The 9,130-nt window shown below is 39.4% G+C and overlaps 1 long non-coding RNA gene across 1 annotated transcript; it reads right to left on the minus strand.

Annotated features, from left to right (window-relative positions):
* Positions 1-1,079: 1,079 nt before the first annotated feature.
* On the minus strand, positions 1,080-1,753 carry LOC114439554 (uncharacterized). The gene is made up of 3 exons (XR_003671072.1): positions 1,641-1,753; positions 1,333-1,476; positions 1,080-1,228 (listed from the first exon to the last, which is right to left on the minus strand). It is a non-coding gene; the product is annotated as an uncharacterized LOC114439554 (long non-coding RNA).
* Between the last annotated feature and the right edge of the window lie 7,377 nt (positions 1,754-9,130).

Raw genomic sequence — 9,130 nt, forward strand, 5'->3', positions numbered from 1 at the left:
TGCACGTAAAAAGTATTTTAACATTACATATTGAGATTTCTGCCTTTATCTATCACTGAAACGAGAAAATCTGACTTTTTATATTTTTTATTTATTTGATCTACAAACTTACAGAGTTTACAGTGCATCAGTATCCAACATGTTTCTTAACGAGGAGCTTTGATATACACATACACACAGTTTCTTTTGTTCACTGTCATTGCACAAGCTTTACCCATGAGTCTGTCTTATGTAATCGGGATTTAACAGTACATAAAATAGTACCTCTGCAGACAGAAAAGATCCATGCAGGTACAACTAAACCAATGTCATTAAAAAACAGCCATAAACAAAGCAGTTTAAGACATATTGCAAAATAAAAATGACCAAACAAACATTATAGATGAAAAGTGTGCCGAGGAGGCGACCAACACTGAGAAGTATATGCTGCACATGGGCATTATGGTGTCGCTCCGTTTAGGAGTTTACGATCATCTGGCCAGATTAGGATTGTTCGTTGACAAATTGGGAAAAAATGGAGACACTTATTGAGTTAACTTTTGTTTTCTGTTTTCTTTTGTTTCTTTAGGTTTTGCTGAAACAAATCTATTTTGTAATTATCGGCTGTAATCAAGGTTCTAGCCTCATAGTATGTGTACAGATTGATCTCATGACACTTAAAGACTTCCAACAAACTGATTGTGACCACCCTGCATGTCATTGGTAACACGTCCTCATGAAACCAACTCATGGAACATACAGATGTATTTCCATCATGTTATGTTGGTGCTGACTGATCGAGTGATCATATTGGTGACTACAATGTGTGTTACATAATAAATTCTGTATGAGAGTTGGGAGAGAGATTAAAATTAGAAAGGTCAACAAATTATAACCTAATCATTTTGATAAATATTCTCCTCTTCTCCATAGATATCCAGATCGTCGTCCGGATGCACTTTGGATGTATGTGCGTAAGTCTCCCTGAAACTACTGGTTGCTTCTTCTCTTGCAGCAGCGAGGTCAAACCTCCCTTCCTCTTCTGCTTCGATGTCCTCGACAGCAACATAAATGTGCTCGCTATTTTCTTCATTTCCCCCTTCTTCACAGCGCCGGTAATGATTCTCGTTTTCACACATTTCTTCTGTCACACATTTTGACCGCTCTTGCCTCATCATGGTGCTCTTCCGCTCAAAGTTTTCATACAGTTGCTACTCCTCCTCACTGTTGACTGCGTAAATGACATTCACTGCAACACAAAGACAATAATATCATGTATGAGCAATATGAAATACTTTCTTATACATCAATTGATTATTAAATTCAATGTAGTCTCTGTCATTAAGCACAGACTTTGAGTTTGGCCTTGGTTTTTGTTGAGAGCTTCAATCTCTTGGGCTCGTCTTCTCCGGTGAACCAGACAGACCACAACCAAGGCTAGCAAAACCAGCAGCAGTAGAGGCGCAGTGATCAAAGAGATGAACCTCACCAGTGGAGCTAAAAGAAAGAAACAACTACTCAAGAAATATTCAACAAAAGGAGGACCTCAATGGGGAAAATGGAGAAGCTGAAATTTGAAGTAATTTAGGAAAAGCAGGCCTAATACAGCACTTCCATTAAAATATATGTATTTAATGTTATACTTGAAATTCTCTTCTTACCTTTAATGCTGAGACTCATCACTGCTGTCATATTAGAAGTGAATTTCCTTGAGGACAGGGTGACTTCATACACACAGCTGTAGCTGCCGTGGTGCTTATAATCAGCGACGGGGAAACCAAAGGAGGCCGAGTTGTTGACTGCTGGCTTGGTGTCTCTCTCATCTACTTGGTGAGTAGATGAGAGAGAAAACTCCTCCAGGATAATGGGAGGAAATGGAGCAGGTAAAGGTAAAGCTGTATCCCTCTGTGATATCTGCACCATCAGTACCCTGGACGAGCCCTTGGCTGGGAGTCATCAGGGAGATGGTGGGTTGCTGAAGAGGCACTGGGTAAAAGAGAGAAAGCCTAGAGTCAATGGAGATAACACTAAGATGGATCTCTGTGATGGACTGGACTGTATGTTGAAGAAGATTCTCAGTCATCCAGGTCATTTCCATTCAAGATCTTGAAGCAAGGCATCTGGACTTGTAGAGTCCAACTTGTAGATCTCTCCAGGAGACATTTAGGGCTACTGTCATGTGAGATTCACACACATCCACCCACTGAGGTCCTCAACCACACACAAACCTGTTTCCCCACCAATCAGTAAGAGCTGATAAGGTTGCTTGGAGGTGAAAAGTCTTCTCTACAAGTCCAGTTGCCATCCTGCAAGCTCTTAAACTAATCTTTAACCTTTAACGCTAGATGAAGAAACAACATCATGGCTTACTAACATCTGACTTTTAACTTGCTTTTAATTCATAAGGTTTTTCCTCACCAGTAACTGAGAGGCTGACAGAGTCACCTCATCCCTCATTACCAAAGTTGACACTGAGGATGTTAAAGGTAGCAGAGTTTGTACTTGATGTTTGATCCTGTCTGAATGATCCTGAGGTCTGCTGCAAAGTGAAGGTTCCTCCTAGATGTGGAGTTGACACTGAACATGTGTTGTCAACCTTCTGACCCCAGGTAACCTCACCAGAAGGACTCATGGAGATGCCAGGCCTTGGGAGGATTACTAAAAAAATGACAATATAGAAGCTAAAATGTATTTCTGTTTCAATATAGGTGAATCTCCCTCTTAACAAATCTTGATTACAAAACAGCATTTTGACCTCACCAGTAACTGAGAGGCTGACAGAGTCACTCTGCGGGGAGCTGAACCTTCAGCCTGAAACTCTTGTCTGATACTGACACTGGTACGATCCCTCATTACCAAAGTTGACACTGAGGATGTTAAAGGTAGCAGAGTTTGTACTTGATGTTTGGTTCTGTCTGAATGATCCTGAGGTCTGCTGCAGAACAAATGTTCCACCTAAAGGCTGAGTTGAGATTGTACAAGTGATGCCAACAGTCTGGTAGGTAACCACACCAACAGGATTCACATAGATGCTGGGCTTCGGGAGAGTCGCTGAAATGGTAAGAGAACATCAGACATGTTTTCCCCTTTTGTTCATATGAGTGTCAGATTTTGTACACAAGCTGCAAAGGGACATAGTAAGTTTTCAGGAGTCACAACACTACTTCTTGAAGAACTACATTTTTACGTGTTCGACTAGTGTCCAGCTGCATAAACAGAGATGAAAACATGAATTTACTGAAAGATGAAGGAAGACTTCTCACCTGAACAGACACCAGCGTCCTCACTATGTTCACAATTGTTTGTTCTAAGCCCATGATGTAAACACTCATTAGAGAACTTTCATTTCCTGACAGCCTACATCATCAAGCCAGATTTGTCCCCTTTCTGTGGCAAAAGTGGGCAGACACAGTGGCCTGTAATGCTGTCCCACAGCCAAACTGTCGGCAGACTACGTGAGCGTCATTCAAGTCCCAGCCATCATCACAGACTGTTCCCCAGGAGCCATTGTGATAGACTTCAACTCTTCCAGAGCACCGAATAGACCCAATAAGTCTGACCTGAACTGAAAGCAAATTATCATATTTTGGATACTAGCAACTGACATCTCAGGTACTAGATGCAGACTAAACTCTACATTGGCTAACTAGACCATCTAATGGTTCAAAGTGGTATTAGCCCAGGATATGCTCCACAGAATTTACCAGACTTGGCATATTGCCTTTAGAATCTATTGTTAATTCAGTTCTTTTACTTAAATTCTTGCAGAAAGCTCCATACGTATTAAGAAGACCAAAAGTGTTCAACTAATACTTTGTTACCTGCACAGGTGACACTGGCATCCTCACTGTGATCACAGTCGTGTTTTCCTAACCCACTGTGTCGACACTCAAAGAATTTTCATTTCCTGAACAGGCAACATCATCAAGCCAGATTTGTCCGATTCCTTGACCAAAAGAGGCTAAATAAGGGGCACTGAGTGTTGTCCCACAGTCCAGCTGTCTGCAGACCACCAGAGCATCATTTTAGTCCCAGTAATCATCACAGACTGTTCCCTGTTTCTGGTGGTTTTTATATGAATCAGTATCTTAAACTGGGGGAAGTTCTGGGCAGACAATGAAACCTGTGCCTGCTGCAATTAAAACACAGAATCATGTAGTCATTTCCTGTCGAAGCCTCTGTTGATGCTACCTGTGTGTTTGTGAAGTTACTGATAATCTCAACTAAATTAAAGCTTTTTTTTGTTACAGATGAATCTTGGGCTGTCACCCAAGATTCATCTGTAACAAAAACAGGAAACAACTACCAGTAAATGATTCTGTGTTTTAACTGCAGCAAGCACAGGTTTTTATGTCAACAGACATTGTTGTCCATGATATAATCCATATAGACCACAACTACACTTTCATCTTCTTTATCTAGGTATTTAGATATTTATTATATATTTCATATTTCAATTTATCTTTGATTTCAATTTGTCTGTAACAAAAAAGAATTTCCCCTCAGGGATACATAAAGTAATTCTGATTCTGATTTACTTTATGACCAAAAACAGGCGGCAGATATTGAAATGTTGAAAATGATTCCCTTAAACATTTTTTAACAGTTAAACTGTTTGCAAACAAACTGTGAAGTAATATTCATTTTTAAAATATATTTGCCAGCTTTTTATCTATATGAGCAAGAAGCTCAAAGCTATTTTAACACTCCTTGCATCAGCCACTAGAGGGCACCACAAATACAGAAATATTTCTTATGTCAGTGCATTGGCAAAAATTCAAAATCTTACTCATTATGAAATGCAGAAAAACAAACCCTACCTGCTTAAATTTTTTGACTGAGGATCTTGGACACTTGAGGGTGATTCCAAGTACACTTCTCTACATCTATCTATACATCTATTAAAATTCTTATATAGGAAAGCATTTAGGTTAAGCCCAAAAACAGACAGCAAATTGGGTATATGTATAGTACATACATCAAATATGTGGCTTAACCCTCCTTTAAACATCCACTGCAGAGATATGTGTGGTCTGAGGAGACTGTGATGTTCTTCAAAGTAACACATAAAACACACATTTGGACCATATATATATATATAATATATTGTTTGCACTGATTTTATTTTCTTGGGGTGTTTTTTAACAAACTACTGCCACCAAATTGTTTTTAAATGTGGGTAAGAAATATTGTTACATTACAGTAACTGTAACACTGCTATGCCCCCTCAAACACAACAATATCCAGGTTATACTAAACCTTCTGAATATCCTCCGATGTGACTGACTTCTGCCCTCTTGAGGCCCAAGTAAGAAATGAAAGCTCACAAAACCAAGTTACATGGAAACAAATATATCTACATTTGGAACATGGCAAAAACAGAAAAGAAGACTTGGGGCATGCACACCAATCTTGTGCAATGTAAACGGATAACATAGATCTAAAGCATGAGGCTTATCCTGTTCTCCATATATATCCCCCTGCTCACTGTGTTCGTAGAGGAGCAGAAGATTTTGCTGTAAAAGCAATAACAAGTTGTTGTTGTCAGAGTGAGCGTATACAGGTTAAGGAGAGAGGTGGCACTTTGGCATCATCGTTTCAGAAAAGTTGTGTATTGGGCATAACCATGGAAACATGGATACGGCATGTTGACATCTATCCACTCTGGGACCCAGTTTCAAATGTTAATCTGGCTCCCAAATGGGTGGATGCAGATGAAACGCCAATACGATAAAAACCTTAGCAGACACGCCTGCGCTGGTCTCCGTGTGGACAGGAAGTTACCCCTTGTGTTTTTGATGAAGACTGTCACAATGGAGTTGACCTTCAGGTCTGTTAGACATTTGTCCTATAAGACACTTGCATGACACTTTTTGTCATGATTCTTATGACCCCCTTGACCTTTGACCTTGAGAAAGCTTCACTTCAAGTGAACATTTATACCAAACTTGGAAGTAATTTCACTGAGATGGTCTTAACATTCTACAGGAACTAAATATATGTACAAAAAGTCACCAAAGTGAAACAGATCCATAGACACTGGTTATCAGATCAGATCTGCTAGAAGCCAAAATGAAGGATAGGACATCCTCATGCTGTCCATATATGTCCACAACTTGTTTGTCTAAATAAGTTTACATTTTCATAGTCATTTTAATCATCATTCCTCTACTGTGTTATTTCTTGATTTGTTGTCAAGTTCTTAAAATCATAATCACCGGCACCTTCCTCTTCCTCATCTACTCCACCTGTTTTCTCTTTGAGGTCATTCATGTTCACACAATCAACATTCACACAGTCCTCGTCACCGTCCTCATTGTCTTCATAAGGGTTTGTGACTCTGAAGGCCACTGAAACACAACAGAATAAAATTTAAAGAACACTTGTTTTAAAATTGCAAATTAAATGCTCTGATGTGTACAGACTTTGAGCTAGGACTCTGGCTACAGTCTCCGTGGCTCGCATTCTTCTCTTCCAGTTCAACAACAAGACAAGCAGGAACAGCAACAGGATTCCAGAAATGACTGAAGAGACCAGCGGCAACAGAGACACAGAAAGAGACAACATCTGATCAGTACATAGCAGAAGATTATGTTTCCACCCAAAGGTTCAGCTGAAACTGGACAGTTGATTCTGATGTACTGACCCCAGGTAATCTTACTGGCAGGACTGATTGAGACGCTGGACAGTGGACCTATTGTAAAAGCAGCACAACAATACTGGTTAGCTGTGTTGTTGATTTGCTGACTTTAATTACTTATGAAAGCCATGTTCATTCATGTTTTGCTTTCACTTGATTTTCAAAACACAAATTTATAAATGTTGTATGTGTATCTTAATGTATATGTAGTTTAAATCGTAGATGCATCGTGTCTTAATAATGAGGTTTTCTACCTGAACAGATGACACCAGCGTCCTCATTGTGTCCACAGTTGTGTTCTCCAAAACGTCTGTGTTGACATGCAGTTATTGAATTTTCATTTCCTGAACAGTCCACATCATCAAGCCAGATTATTTCAGTTCCTTGACCAAAATAGGCTGAATGAGGGGCACGGAGTGCTGTCCCGCAGTCCAACTGTCTGCAGACCACCTGAGCATCATTCAAGTCCCAGCCATCATCACAGACTGTTCCCCAGGAGCCATTGTGGAAGATTTCAAGTCTTCCAGAGCAGCGAGTAGATCCAGATCCTAATCTGATTGACTCTAGAAAAAAAAAACAAAAAAAAACACAGTGTTGGCAAACAAAAGCAGGTTTCTTAAATTTTGCTCATTTAGTTTATCATTTGGTCACAACAAAAAACAATTTACAAGACAAATTTGGCAAAAGTTGTGACTAGCTAGTTACATTAATTACAGCTTCAAAAATGTTGTGGGCTTTACCTATATTTCGCTAATAACTTTTATCATTAGCAGTACATTCATCTTTATATGTTAATTGTCCTTCTGGTGCTGATGATACTGATTTCCTGTGAACTTTTAGTTGGATGGAACATCTTGGCTAAATTGGTGACTGAATATTATCAGAATGGGGTCTCTTTTTTCAGTTTGACAGACAACATACAAGACAAGCATGCATCCTGAAGTCTCTGAAAGAATACCTGGTCAGGTATTTGCATAAGGCGCCATTTTTACAAAGTTAATCAGTATTCCTTTCTTCCTGAAACTTTGTAGCATTGCCACTTCACCAGAAGGTTTTGAGGTTTTGAACCTGCTGGTGAGCTGGAGCCTTGCTGTGTGGAGTTTCTCCCTGTGCCTGTGTGGGTTTTGGCTGCTGGCCTCTTCCCTTACCTCTGATGTCCTAACACATCATTTATTGTATATTTTTACTCCTAAATACACAGACCCAGAGACCAAGACTGCCTTGGACCAAACAGCATGGAGTGCAACAGGGAGTGCATGTCAGACAGAAGGAGAGTGTAGAACCCACAGATGACTGAGGTTGAAGGTGTGGTGGTACTTAATTTGTGGTGTACCCTGGTCACTTCTGGACTTTCATTTGGACTACACAGACTTACTGTTTGGACTGATATAGTCTTGAGCTTCCTACTACTTCTACTACTATTACTAAAATGTGTATGTGTACCTTAACATGTGACTTCTCAAAGTTATACATCACTTTTCCATATTTATGATATCGTGTCCTCATAATGAAGTTTTTCATACCTGAACAGATGACACCAGCGTCCTGATGGTGTCCACAGTTGTGTTCTCCAAAACGTCTGTGTTGACATGCAGTTAGTGAATTTTCATTTCCTGAACAGTCCACATCATCAAGCCAGATTATTCTAGTTCCTTGACCAAAATAGGCTGAATGAGGGGCACCGAGTGCTGTCCCACAGTCCAACTGTCTGCACACCACCTGAGCATCATTCAAGTCCCAGCCATCATCACAGACTGTTCCCCAGGAGCCACTGTGGAAGATTTCAACTCTTCCAGAGCACTGAGTAGATCTAGATCCAACTAATCTGATGTCACCTTCCAGAGCTACAAAAATTTAAACTATAGTTTAATATTTTGCCTAAAACAAAATACATTTATGTTTAACCTGACTTACAGGAGTAATGAAGGAATCTGTGGAACATGAGATATTGTATATTGTCATGAATGAAAATAATTGTTTTTCAGATGACACGGTTCTGCTTTTTTGTTAAATGGCAGGAAATAGGAGTCAGGAACTCCACATATCTTGCAAAGATCATTTTGACACCTGCAGGGACTATAAATGGATCTACTCTCACATCCCATTATTCCAGCCCAAAACATCACTTCACCACTAGGGCCCTATAAAATCATTTATTTTTTTCCCAAATACTGTTTTTTCCATTTTAATATTTGGCAATTCCTTTTTTCCATTTTAATTTTGGGGAAATCTGTTTTTCACAGTATAGTTTTTGGGAATCCCAATTTTTGACCTTAGTTTACTACCCAAAGCATTGTGTTTTTAATGTAAATGACTAAATTAAATAGAAACTACGGTAACTTAAATTTATTGAGGTGACGTTTTCCTCAATATGGTAACATACAGAGATACAAGTGATGACACTTTAGTTGACATTATAAAACAACCAAACATTTTAAACTTCTTCAAGGGGAACCTAAACAAGTTAGTTTGTCCCTGTGAGCTACGTTTCCCACCTACTCACCTCATCTG

This window comes from Parambassis ranga, chromosome 8 (genome assembly GCF_900634625.1).
Source record: "Parambassis ranga chromosome 8, fParRan2.1, whole genome shotgun sequence".
Classification (NCBI taxonomy): domain Eukaryota; kingdom Metazoa; phylum Chordata; class Actinopteri; family Ambassidae; genus Parambassis; species Parambassis ranga.